Source organism: Cervus canadensis, chromosome 1 (assembly GCF_019320065.1).
Source record: "Cervus canadensis isolate Bull #8, Minnesota chromosome 1, ASM1932006v1, whole genome shotgun sequence".
NCBI lineage: Eukaryota > Metazoa > Chordata > Mammalia > Artiodactyla > Cervidae > Cervus > Cervus canadensis.
In genome coordinates this window covers 93,674,760-93,687,284 of record NC_057386.1, presented here as the reverse complement: position 1 = coordinate 93,687,284, position 12,525 = coordinate 93,674,760, and the positions used below count along the sequence as shown (strand labels likewise).

Sequence of the window (12,525 nt, the reverse complement as noted above, 5' to 3'; positions counted from 1 at the left end):
GAGATGAGGTCAGGGTTCTCCCTATGTTCCAGTATTTTAGAAATCATACCAATTAACCTTCTGTAATAAACAGAACAAAAAAATTTAGAGATAATTTTTTTATTTAATTATTTAAATAACTGTAAATTTCCCAACTTCAAAAAGATTACTCTGCACTTAAAACTGTCTTTATTTCCCAAATGTGAAGAAGACTGTTTTGAAGAAAACCATAGCTTCCCGGGTGGCACAGTGATAAAGAATCCGCCTGCCAGTGCAGAAGACTCCAGAGACATGGTTTCAATCCAGGGTCCAGAAGATTCCCTGGAGTAGGAAATGGCAACCCACTCCAGTACTCTTGTCTGGAAAATTCCATGGACAGTGGAGCCAGTGGGCTACAGTCCATGGGGTTGCAAAGAGTGGGACACAACTGAGTGACTGAGTATACACAATGACATTAGAAAATTAATATCAAAATCTCCTTAACGCCTTCTTGAGCTCCCTCTGCTGATTTTCAGACAGTTGTTAACCTAACTAAAATGTTCAACAAAACATATATAATTAACGAGATGTCCAGTTGAGTGCTAGCATCTGGAGCCATTTTCACAGCTGGGTACACACTTCTACTCCAGACATTACCAATTAAGCTGTACTATTTGTGCAAAGACAGAGAAACAAGCTCTGAAAGACTTTTCCGTTACTCAGGCTTCAGGAAACCTGGGAAAGAGGACATTTGCCAAAAGAAAATAAACACAGGTAGAGGATAATTATTTGAAATTGCAGTTGCCATGAATTGTAAATATGTAAAATTAAAATGCAAAGCATTTTCTAGAAACTTTCCTCTTTACTTTGTTTAGCTCAATTAATTACAGCTTCATGAGCAATCTCACCAAAGAAAATAAGTCAAGCAAAGCATTGGTGCAGTTTGTGCAAGTTCTTTTAAGCCTTACTTTTTTGTAAATATACTATTTTTTGCAACTCTGCTATAGAATTGAGATATTGTGCATCCAATTGTTGCATTTATTTTATTAAGTTATATGTGTGTTTTTATTGCATTTGTTTTCTTTTGCTTTTTCCTTACATGGTTCCATGATGTCACACTTTTTGGTAAAAAGAACACAATTACATAATAACTAATAAATACTGTGGTTTCTCAAGCATGTGCACAAACCCCAAAGGCATTTTAAGCATGTCTCTTTCCTTAATAATGCCATAGTGTCTGGGATAAAGGATCATTTGATAGAAATACCAGCCCACTGGATCACTGCTTCAAAGGAACACAGATTTCACAACACTTAAGTTCCTATGAAAGAATGCGAAATTTTGAACAAATAAACTATACAACGCACAAAGAATACAAACTAATTTTTGGATCAACTTAAAGTCTAGAATTTAGATGCAACACATTCTGCATAACATGTTTAAAAGTGGAAAGAAAAATTAATCTATGTGACAGTTTAAATATACTGTCGTACCAAATAGGGGGAGACTAATTTTCATTAGTGAGAAAATCACAAATAAAAAGAATACAATTTTTTTCATGATGTCAATCTTTGGGTTTTTGCCTATCATTTGACATTAAGAATGAGAAAGGAACCCTCCCACCTAGGTTATTGGTGGGAATGTAAATTGATGTAGCCGCTATAAAGAACTGTATGGCAGTTCCTTAAAAACTAAAAGAAGAGTTACCATATGGTCCTACAATCTCATTCCTGGGCACATATCCAGAAAGAAAAAAAGTATAATTTGGAAGGATACATGCACCCCATTGCACACGGCAGCACTATCTACAAATAGCCAAGGCATGGTAGCAACCTAAATATCCATTGACAGATGACTGGATAAAGAAGATATGACACATGTATAAAATGGAATATTAGTCAGCCGTAAAAAAAAAAAAACCAGGGAAATCATGCCACTGGTAGCAACATGCATAAACCTAGAGACTGTCATACTAAGTGAAGTAAGTCAGACAGACAAAGATAAATACCATATGATATCACTTATATGTAATCTAAGAAAAAAGATGCAAATGAATTCATTTACAAACCATTAAAACACAGACGTAGAAAATACAAAGGGAAAAGGAGGGGAGAGATAAATTAGGAGTTAGGGATTACCATATTCACACTGACATATGAAAAATAGATAAACAGAAAGTTCCTACTATATAGCACAGGAAACTATGCTCAATGTTTTGTATTAAACCTGTAGGGGTAAAGTATCTGAGAAAGAATATATATACATATATATGTGTGTGTGTATATGTATATACACATATATATGAATCATTGTATGCCTGAAACTAATACATCATTGTAAATTAACCATATTTCAATTTTAAAAAATGAAAGATATTCCAAAGAAGATACTTAAATGACCAAGAGGTACATACATAGATGACATGCTCAACATCACTAATCACCAGGGAAATGCAATCAAAACCACAAGGAAATCACCTCACACCTTCTCTCATAGCTACTATCAAAAAGAGTACAAATAACGGGTCCTAAGGAGGATGTGGAGAAATGGTTAACCCTTGCGCACTGTTGAGAGAAATTGAAATTGGTGCAGTCACTTTGAAAAACAATCTGGAGGCTTCTTAAAAATTTTTAAATAAAATCCCATGACACAACAATCCTATTTCTGGGCATTTATCTAAAATAATTGAAAAATATATGTGTATACCCATGTTCATTGCAGTATTACTCACAATAGCCTTAAGCAATGTCAACTTGTAAGAAACTACTTAATGAATACCTTTGAACAGCAGAGTTGGCTCCTATGATGACCCCTGTTTTCGGCAGCACCCTCACCCCTTAGCAATCCTTTCCCTATTCTCCTTTTTACCATAACACTGATCAATACCAGAGATTATCCTTTGTCTTTATTGGTTTGCCTATCATCTACCTTCCCACAGAAAGAAAAGAGTTGGGAACTCTTTCTCTCTCATTTCTGCTTAACCTTTAGCAGCTGAAAGGGAATCTGAAACACAATAGGAACTTTGTCCATACTGAATTAATAGTTTATTTTATAATATATATGATCTGTTTAAAAATAATTATTATATTAAAATTAAAAGCTGAATTTATACATAAGTTTTTTTAGCTTTTGTCAAAATAAAATTACCTTAATTGTATATAAACTATAAAAGGTATAAATTCAATGAAATGTTTCTATATAATTAATGATAGTAAAAGTAACTGTGCAATTATTTACCTATAATTAGACCAAATAAGCAAAAACAAAATTAATAATATCATACGTGTGACATTCTTTTAAAACAACATTCTCTTAAATTGTGAAATTTCTCTCTCAAACTGAAGATAAAATATATTTCTTGTATTTTTTTTCTAAATAGAAAGCTTACATATTTTCACCTTTTACACAACGTCATTATCATCCATAGAGCATAATATTAAATATAAATTCCTTATTTTCATGGGAAGGTCTATGTTTGATGTTGCATGAAAAAGGATAATAATAAAAAATCCTTTGTGTGGTTTTTCAAGTAGTCAAGGATCAAATACAAAAACATTAAAACAAAGCAGATTACCAAAATCTAAAATCTAAAAACATTAACTAATCCATGAGCATAATTCCTTAACAGTTTTACACGTATAAAATACTCTACAAATTTATTATAATCTTACATGTATGAGAGCACTACCTAACTGAAGCAAATATAAAAATGTAGTAACTTCAATGAACATTAAATAATAATATGTATATGAAATAATTGTAAACCACAAAGTTTTATACACATGGAAGGAACTCCTAAGCTTCTTCCTTTAAAAATAGCTTAAAGTTAATTGGATAGAATGCCAAACCGTACACTGCATAAAATCTAGGTCATAAATGCTGGAGAGGAGAAAGAATGACTCAGAGGCACTATAGTGATGAAAAAAGATTCTAAAGTTCAATTCAAACTTTAACCCAATACAGTAGACAGAAATCTAACATGAATCCCAGTGACCCACATTTGTGCATAAGCACCTCAACTTATGTGTAAGCATAGCCTTTATCATGATTTTGACCAACAGAATATGGCAAAGGTTATGTGATAGTGCTCTTTTGGTTGTTACAGTCTATGGTAAAGAGAACAGATCTTAAGAAGCAAGTAAGGTTTTAAATCAGTTCACTTTATGTATGTCAAAAAGGAGATTAGTCTTTCTAAAAAACGCAGATTATTCTCGCTGAACCTGATCTAATGAGGTTTCTTTTAAAGAAAAGCAATTCTGGAGGTCAGACCAAAAAGTCAGTGAGTTCTTTTCTGGCTTTGAAGAAACCATCTTCCATGAGTTCTGAGCTGCAAAGAAATAAATCCAACCTACAGCCTGGAGGAGGAAGCTGAGCCTCAAATAAGAGTCTAGCCCTGGATGAAAACTTGATGTGAGATCCTAAACAAAAGACCCAGCTCGCCTGTATCCAGACTTGTGACACACGGAGGCTTTGAGAGAATCTTAGTGATATCCAGGGTGACAGGGACAAGCCATTTGTTACAACAAAAACCAGAGGCTGAAAAGTACACATGAGCATAATACACTCTTAGATCATGAGAAAACTTGGCTGGATACAGGAGTGGGAATTCTGAAAGCTGGAATTCTGAAAATACAATAGCCCAGGTAAGGCCCATGCTTTATATGTTGACCTATCTCTGTTTTACAAATATGCATTGCACATATGAGAGAACTGAAAATCAGTTTTGCTTGCAGAGTGTAGAGTCAATTAGAAGAATCTTAAAAACAAACAGAGAATTTCAACTTAATACAGTAAAAATCAGAGATCCACTGACGATTTCAGAATGCAGCCACATTTGAAAGCTTACTTTAATCAAGAGGAATCTCAAAGAGGTAAGAAGTCTGTATCTGCAGAGGATAATGGTTATGATCATGCAGCTGCTTCAGACAGAACTTGGTCTGAGTCCTAGCTCCATGGGCTGCATAACTCCTAAAGCTTTGGTCTCCCAATATCTACCTGTTAAGCTGTTGTGAATATAAAATAGAATGATGTTTATAAATACCTAACAAATGCATGGCATGCTACAAGTCATCAAAAATGTTACTTTGCCATTACAATCATGAATTGTTATCACTACAGGAAGAACCAGGAATTAGTAAGATCAATGTAGAAAATGTAAAAATAAAATTCTGGTTGACATGGGACAGTCTGGGTCAAGGTAAAAGTGAAAAAAGAATAGAAAATTGAGAAAAGTTACATGCATTAGATAAAGTTACACGCCAAAAGGGGGATAAAAAAGTCAAAACATATATATAACACAATGATGTGTTATATATTTAACACAATATAACAATAATGATGCAAGTTTAAAAGGTGTACAAAATCCCAGGCCTAGGTGAATGGAAAAAGTGTGTCACTAACTGACAGGTAGAAATAGGCTCGTGGACCATGGTGAGGATGAGATGATGAGTTTGTGGAGTTTGTCCTGTCATCATAAAATCAGAGTTAAAATATCTAGCAGACACTTTGTAAATACATTTGTGGAGTTCAAATGTGGGCCAGAGTTATGGATTTGGAAGTTATCTACGAAGGGAGAATGACTATAGCTGTTATAATGAATGAGCCTCCTGCAGGGCTCTAGTAAGAATGAGGAACAGTGAATAGTATGCAAAATGGTGCAGAAATTTCAAGATTAAAAACTTTTACACCAGGCTTCATTTCAAAAGTAAAATTCTGAGTATCGTTAATCAACATATAACATATTTAATAAAAGCCCTATAAAATTTTCCACTTTCAAGTTAAACTTTTCCACATTCAAGTTAAACTTTTCCACAAATCAAACTTTTCCATCTCCTTTGGGATCCACTTAATAAGGACAACCCAAAACTCAGATAATGAGGATTCACCAGGGGCTCTGACACAACTGTGCGGCTCTCCTGGGAGCTGTGTTGTTATTACTGCCACCAGCTCTCACCTCTTCTACTCAGTCAACCTAAATGCCATGTGAAAGCAAAGAACATCAATTACCAGCCAACACTTCCCTTTGTATTAATACCTCAAATAGAAGAAACAATAGAATAAAGTACTGACTGTTTCCTAAGTTTTCAATAGCCCACTTAAACTACCTCTCTTTGTATTATGCTTTGAAACTACTAATATTATTTTGATCATTTCATCTCATAGACGGAAATATTAGCAGCTAACTAGCCTGAAGGTTTAAATGTGAGCAGTGTTTTATAACACAAGTTGCATTGCTTGAAGTTTAGTTCAAGATGTATTTGGAATTGAACTTGATATCTAGGAGGACTTTTTAGAGAATGAAACAAATAAACCAAAAAAACATGAACTCTTTGGAAATTACTCTGTTATACTGTTTCTTATTCTATTTGAGATATAAAGGGAAATATTGTTTCCTAATATTATGGTCTATGAGATTAAGTAATGTAGGACCTCTAACATTAAATACAAAGGAAAAGCTCCTTAAGATTTTTGATATAAATTCTAAAGTTTGTATACTAAAGAATATATGTGCTATGCTGTGCTAACTAGTTTCAGTCATGTCCAACTCTTTGTGACCTATGAACTGTATCCCACTGGGCTCCTCTGTCCACGGGATTTTTCCAGGCAAGAATACTAGAATGGGTTGCCATGCCCTCCTCCAGGGGATCTTCCCAACCTAGGGATCGAACTCATGTCTTTTACATCTCCTGCATTGGCAAACAGGTTCTTTACTGCTAGTGCCACCTGGGAAACCCAAAGAATATATGACATAAAATTATTTCAACAAAACTTAATAATTAAGGGAAAGATGGGGCAAGAGGGAAAATTAGCATTCACATTTAGTAAAGAAAGTAACAAAAAAAAAGTCTAGATTTAAATGACACACCCATTTGAATACCTGACTTAAACAGAGGTGATAAAAGTGGACAGTAGAAGCAAAATGGGTGAGCTAAGCTCAGTTGCCTAATCCATCTATTCTTAATTGTGTGACTATGGGCTGAAGAAGTAGAAAGTTTTGACCTGTGTGTCTGCTTTCTCTTATCTAAAATGAAGATAATAGAAAATCTACATAGTCATGTAAAAGGAAAATGACTTAATATGGATAAATTAACCTAATATGAATAAAATGTGTATGTATACATATTAATACCTTAAATAGCATCTTTTTTCTATATTATTCCTCTTCTTGTACAGGCAAATCAAGGTTCACAGGTATCAATAAGTTATTTATCACGAGCAGCAAAAAAGTGCTTACTAGTAGTAGCTCACTGGCCCTCTTTCTTTAGAAAGATTAATGGGACCACTTCCTTACTCTTAAATGAGGTAATCCAGAGTTCAGTTGACTCCAAGACCACAACAAAACCTGTGGCTTTGAGAAAAAGGGGCACATAACTCCAAAGGGCAGGGGGCATTTGTCCCTTTATGTGTATAAGGACTTTTACTTTGAAGACTTTAGAAACTAGAAAAAATAAGGCCTTGCTGGTCATTAAAACACTGTCTAATGTTTTTGGTGAAAGTGGAAAGGAAAATTATTTTCATTTCATCATCATCTTTGGGGAATACAATTCAGACTTATGTTTTAATTGCTACTCTGCGTGTTTTAATTGGTACCTTGGTGTTACTTGAGCAGAAAAAAATATATCACTGAAGTAAGTTCCTCTTAATTGTCAATTATGATGAATATATTTAAATAAAACTCAATGAACAAAAAGTGTTTTCAACTCTTCTGCATTGTGTTTTAGAATTGTTAAAAGTGCTATGAACCAATTTGAGTTGGAATAATATTCCTCTGCATTGTGTTTTAGAATTGTTAGAAGTGCTATGAACCAATTTGAGTTGAAATAATATTCCTCTGTATTGTGCAAATGAACACACTAAGCAAAGTATTTGTAGATGTATACTAAGTGAACCTCATGTGTCTCTTCTAGAGATTATAATTTGCAAATCATTTATCATTAACCATACTTTGTGCAGAATCAGTGCAGCACAATAATATCTTCATTATGTATACATTCATTCTGCTACTTATCCTTGGCAAAGTTTTGCTTCCAATTGTCCTTTCCCTTGCCAATCAGTCATTCAGAGAGCTTCCGAATGACATGTTCATGGCAAAAACAAAGCAAAAAAAACTTGTGTGTGCTCAAGCTTACTAGCCTAAACAAATTTTTAAAATAACAATAATTAAAAACTAGTTTTATCACCAAAAAGTATATGTTGCATTGTAGCTTAGTATGTAAATTATTTTTATATTAAGTAGCATTTCTTGAGCTTGCAAGTTCCAGATCAGTCCCACTGGTTTATGGTACAGCAGACTTTACCTAGACAGATAGATCAATAACATATATATATATATATATATATACACACACATATATACAAATATATAGCACATGTATATAACATGCATATACTCATTAAGAGTGCTATATGATTGCTTCATTCTTGTTTCAGAAAATCCATATTAAAACTCATTAGAATTCTGAATGTATCAAAAACACTATCTTATCTCATAGTTTATCTCATAATAGAAAATATCAACTGCTTCAATACCAAGGTGATTAGGAAGAAAGAGACCAATTGTTTTGTTGTGTGGTGACCAATTTAACAAGCAAACTGGTATTTTCCACAAGGGACCCTATAGCTCACCTTAAGTAGACTAAGCCTGAAGGATTTTGGAGGTGTTGGAGAAGGTGATTAAGTTCATTTCGTACAAAATAATTGGTCACATGGCTGTTAGAATGATGTTAACAACAGGAAGTACTTTAGTAGCTTATTAGTTCTTAAGAGTCTTATGAACTTATTACAGAGTATAATATATATATGTTATCAAGCATACTACATTACGTATATAAAGTCTATTACATAGTAAGTTAAAATATACTAGAGATAGTATGTTAATTTGGGGCAAATATGAAGGATTAAAAGGAACATATTACTTAAAGTATTTGGTTTCATGGATGAAAGAGTATTTAACATGAAATCTGGCCATCACAGAGAGAAAATTTTCAATAAACTACCAAATAATAATTATAATTCATAAGTTACTTAATAGCTTATGTTACTTTTAAGAAGTCAACTATCTAAACTTTATATCATACTTCAGATTTACTACTTTTTGATTTTTCTATTGTATGTGTCAATAACTTTTTAAGAAAAATAATATGTAGCCTTGATTAAATCCAAGTTATTTCACCATTGTCTTGAATCCCCCCAAACATACATAGTTATTAATCATATTTGCAAGGAAACAAGACACCTATCTGGCAATATTATTTGTTTACTTTTCATCCAGATCAATTTGCCTTAAGAAATTGAAGAACAAGAAAGGCAACTATTTGAACATATCACATGACATTAAACTATTTCAATAATTTGCATACTTTCCATAATTTGTAAAAGGTCATTATCTTGAAGTAGAAAGCTCTTTATACATTTGCAATATCTATGAAATGAAATGAATTCATGACTAACAGAGTATCTGTTGTTATGGTATTGACTAGCCCCTTGAATTTCACATGGACAGGTTTTAATTCCAAAATATGGTCATTTCTTTATGGAGCAAATATTTATTGAAGGACCACCACATGTGAGTATTTTTAATAGAAGTCCTCAAAGTTGACAATTTTACTTGTTTACAGTTAGAACTGCATTCTGTATCCAAATGGTATCTCTTTTGTGCTAATTTGGGGCTTATTATGGTCAGCTAATTTTACCTCACTTCAGAATATATAAAAGCTAAATGTAGGAAAATCAGTACAAAATGTTTCTCATATTTTAAATTTGCAGTCTCACTGAACCTACCCCAGTAGTCTCATTATTTCCAATAACACATTTTGATTTTAGTGTCTCATCATCTCATTTTGACAACTCTAAACTTCATCTAAAAGAATGCTAGACACTGGCAGTTCAAGCTTTACTATTTCTACCCAAACAAAGACATACATCTTGGAAAACTTTATGGACAAATAAGTCAATGAGATACTTACTTGGGTGAATATGGTGTTTGTATATGTTGCTACTTTTAAACTAAGTTATAAAATTAAAAAATATGTTTATGCTTCAGTGCAATAAATAAAACTAAAAAAAAAAATTAAAGCCATTATTCTGTTTAAAATTACACTGTCTGACTATTTATACCAAGCTTTAAAGAAGAAAATGTCAAAATGTACAGAAGAGAAGAATGATACTCTATGTAATTAAAGAGGCTGTTTGGTATAAGCTTCATGGCCCAGTGTTCCAGAGATCATAGTTTGATTTTCTAGCTGCTTAGTTCTTAAAATTTTCTACCGCTTTAATGTAAGATAGCATGACTGATGGGAATCTTACAAAAAACATCTGCTTAGGTAAAACCTGAGAACAGCTAAAGAATTTACATTTGACCTCTAATGCTTGAAATAATATCCATTTCTTGTAACAATCACTCTCATGTAGGACTGTGCTATTAATAAGATGAAAAATCTACCCAAAGGAATTATTTTAAATAATAAACTCTAAACCTAAAGTTTATCTTAGGACACATAATGCAACTAGAGTAGAAATTTTTATGATAATTAAACCACACAAATTTTTAAACTTAGTGTACTTTTTAGTTGCTGAAAAACATAGCCTTAGTGAGTTGAACAAAATTTATCATCTGAAACAACTCATATTTTACCCATTCCTATTAATAAAGGACATCTAGTTGCCACCTGAACTCTCTTCCTGAAATGTAAAAAACCTTCTTCCCATGTTTTGCCAGTCATCATTTATAATTGATCTAATGTCATTAATGACATAAATGAAAGGACATAATATTACTTATCAGACAAATCATCTTGCCTAGCAAAAAAGTCATAAATAGTAATAGAAACACACAGAACACCAGCTAACTTCTATCATTTAATAATTCTTCACTATGAGAAGTACTGTTGAGTGATTTTCTGCACTGAATTCTTCCTCCATAAACACCCAAAACACACTGTCAATTCACAAAAGGAATGTAGCTTCAAAAGAAAATCTCCTAAGTAGAGAAAAGCTCTCTGTTAAGCATGCAAGAGGTTAAACATTGCTGAAATAGCGAGACATTTTCCCAGCCCACGCTTCCCAGTTGCATTCAAATTACCAACAGCAGTAGCGACTATAATACAAGCTAATACTGTATTATTAAATCAGAGCTTCCCATTTACATCCACCTCTAACCTGAGAGGGTGGAGGGGGATGACATTCACTAGTCAATAGCAGAACAAACAGCCCCCAAATTGGAAATACACATGACCTTGGGGTGCACAATTTTGAGACCAAGTTTCACAAGTTTTATATGGATCTACTGCATAACAACACATCTAAATGAACCCAGCATGGTATAAATGGTCCTCTTCTAGCCACCTCCTCTACAAAATAATGTGAAGAAAGCTCTGCACTTTGCAGTCTATGATTTAGATACCATAGGCAATATTGATTAATCAGAGATTAGTCCACTCACATATTTTTTAAGGTTGTATTTGTTTTAAACAACTTGTTGGATGGTTTATTTAACATAATTTACTAACATATTTGAGGACTTGCATCGAATGTTTCCTTTCCTTTGAGCTATGCTAGAAGTGTTTCTCTACAAAATTTATATTTATAAAGCAAGATGTAACACAATGACATTAAGTTCACAAAAATAAAAAACAAAGCCCTCAACTTCCTCTCTTGAATTCAGTGCCTAATCACCAACAGACGTTCTTGTAATAGTAATTATTAAAATAGCTGTTTCAATTAATACCAACTATCCCGTTTCAAATTATAAAAATAATCATAACTTGCTCTTAAATATTTGTATGGCATTGCTCCCCCATTTGTAAAAATGTATAATAATATTCTTTTTCTTACCTTATTTCCAGAGTCAAAAAGTCTCCCAGAAAGGTTCCTAACCAGTGTGGATATGTAAATCACAATAATAAAAATAATTAAAAAAAAAAACTAAAAAATGATCTTAGTTGGGAAAAGAGGGAAATAGTTTGGTCTGAAACTATAGAAATCCCCGAAGTCACGCCTGAATGGGCGCCCAGGTGGCAAACGGAGGACTCTCTCCCACGTCCGATACCACACTCCTTTATCAAGTTGATAGGGTCCAGCTAGGGAAGAGGGTCCGGCGGCACGGAGGGTGGGAGAGGGCGTTGCCTGGAGCCGCGGGAGCAGCCGGTCCGCGGGCGTCCCAGGTTCAGCACCGACAGCGCGGTGGACAGCACCCGCTCCTCTCCCCACCAGTTTGTCTCAGTCACTGAACCAGGCTGATTCTCGCGCCTCCTCCCGGAGCAAGGGCGGCTGCCACTCAACCCGGGCGCGCCCCGCCCCTGCCATCTGACGTAACGATTTTGCATTTCAGCTCCGAGGGAGGTGCGGGGCCGCCCCCTGGATTGGGCTTCTGCTGGGGTCAGCTGAGGCAGTGGAAGCGACCGAATCCAGCCTGAGTATCAACGTGGGCATCATTGGACTTCAGGCTCCAGCAAAACCAGCCTTGAAGAAACCGAACGCTCTCGGCGCAGCTGGAGCTTTGCCTTCGCCGGGACCCTGGGTCCTGTGCGCTCCGGAAACCTCAGCTGACAGCTTTGACAGGAGAAGGGG

At 34.4% G+C, this 12,525-nt stretch overlaps 1 protein-coding gene across 4 annotated transcripts in view; it reads right to left on the bottom strand.

Moving 5' to 3' along the window:
* Positions 1-12,195, bottom strand: part of FSTL5 (follistatin like 5) — an 851,448-nt gene extending 839,253 nt beyond the window's left edge. For all 4 annotated transcript variants that reach the window (XM_043487302.1, XM_043487320.1, XM_043487311.1 and 1 more), the window contains exon 1: positions 11,791-12,195. The gene's annotated coding sequence lies outside the window, so the exon portion shown is untranslated. The remainder of the gene's footprint in view (positions 1-11,790) is intronic.
* Between the last annotated feature and the right edge of the window lie 330 nt (positions 12,196-12,525).